We start from the raw sequence: 2096 nt of genomic DNA, 5'->3' as shown, positions 1-2096 counted from the left end.
AAACGCTAGTAAAAGCAAGCTTAAAGTACTTAAGGCACTTATTATATAAATTACCTAGTTAGTGTAGGTAACTACCTATAATAGCACCCTATATAATAAAGATTATTATAAGTAATTACTTACTTACTGCTATAGCGTGCCTAAATACTTTATTACTATTCTTAATCTACTTACTACCTTTAGTAGCCTTTATATATAATTATATAGTAGTGTAGTAAATTTACTTCTTTACTATAAGCTATAGTTATAATACTTTACTAATAATAATTATAGTAATAACTAATACTAAGTTAACTATAAGTATAATAGCTAGCGTAACTATAAGGCAGACCCCTAAAGACAGTAAGGCTATTTATAAAGCACTCTATAGTTAGCTAGTAGTAAAGTACTACTTAATAGTAATTTATCTAAAAAGTGCTTTATCTATAGTAAATTAGGCTATTAGTTAACTAAGTACACTAAGGAGGAATAATAAGCCTCCTTTATATAGTATAAAAGCACCTACTTTATATAGGCTTTATAGGCCACCTTTAGTTACTTTCTTATTAACTATAAAAGTAATAAGCTAATTTATCTTAAAGAAGTAAGTAAAGATAGTAAAACTTACCTATTAGATAGTAAAAACTATAAATTTACTACGTTTTATATTATAACTACATACTTTAGTAAGTAGGTAATTAATAGCCTATTAACTTATAAGAAGTTATATAACTAAGTAACGTTTTATACTATTACTTATAAAAATCTATATAAAGAAGAATTACTTAATATAACTATAAAAAGTAGTAATATTTTTATATTTAATAACTACTACTTTATGTCTACCTTTTAAGGTATTATACCTAATATAGGTATAGCTAAGATATCTATAGCTAGCTAGCAGTAGTACTTTACCTCTAAAAGACACCTTAGTAAGGAGATCTTACTAGATACTACTTACGCTAGTAAAGTAATAATTTACTTTAGTAGTAGGGATTACTATAAATCCCTTAAGGTAATTTACATACTTACGCTAATTAGTAAGCTTGTTTTCTATATAATAATAAGTAATATACTATTTCTCTTTTGCTTATAAGATATAGATTACTATAGTGTAAAGTTTAATAACCTTACTAACTAGCTTATTAAGGATAAGATTATTATACTTATTACTTAAAAATAAGGCTACATATAGATACTTTTAGAGCTGCCTAAGAGCGCTATTATAAAGTAACACTTAACTAATAGTAAATTACGCTAGATTTACTATAGATTTAGCTACCTATTAGTAAATTACCTTTATAAGTTACTTAAATAAGCAGGTAAATCTACCTTTCTTACTATACTTAAAGAAATTAATAAGTACTACTATTACTACTAACTTAACGTAAAGGCGCCTAGCTGCTTTAAATTTACACTATATAATAACTATAAATTTAACTATAAAATCTTTATTAATATAATATATATAGATAGTAATAAGCCTATACTTTATATAGTTAACTTAGCTACTACGTTTAATATAGTAAGATTCTTACGTTTAGTTACTATAGAGTATATATAGGAGGCACTATAAATATACTAGATTAATATATATCTTAGGCTGCCTAATTAGATTACTACTAACGCTAGCCTAAATTTCTATATAGCTAAATTTAAACGCACTACCTATATGTTATCTATTAAGGTTAATAAAGTGCTTATTAAGGCCTATTAATCTATTAGTAAGGTTAAGTAATACTATACTACTTTTTACTATATGTATAAGATTATCTATATAGATAGTAATTATAAGCCTAAAGTTACCCTTTAATTAGCTACTAAAGCTATTAATAATACTACTAGCCCTAATAGCCTTATACTAACTCTATTTATTTTTAAGGTATACCCCTATATTATAAATAATTTACTCCTGCCTCTTCTACTATATAGCGCCCTAAAGTAGTAAAAAGGGCTATAAACGTAGTTTAGTAAATCTATATAAAGGGATAAGTCAATAACATCCTAGTAACACGTCCCACCCTAAATGTAATAAATCCTACGTCATTACGCCAGAACGCCCAGCGTCAAAATACATAAAAAAGCAAACAGTAGGACCTCTTCACTGACTTACTAAT

Source organism: Colletotrichum graminicola, assembly GCF_000149035.1.
Source record: "Colletotrichum graminicola M1.001 genomic scaffold supercont1.55, whole genome shotgun sequence".
Taxonomy (NCBI): Eukaryota; Fungi; Ascomycota; class Sordariomycetes; order Glomerellales; family Glomerellaceae; genus Colletotrichum; species Colletotrichum graminicola.
This window is presented reverse-complemented; position numbering follows the sequence as displayed.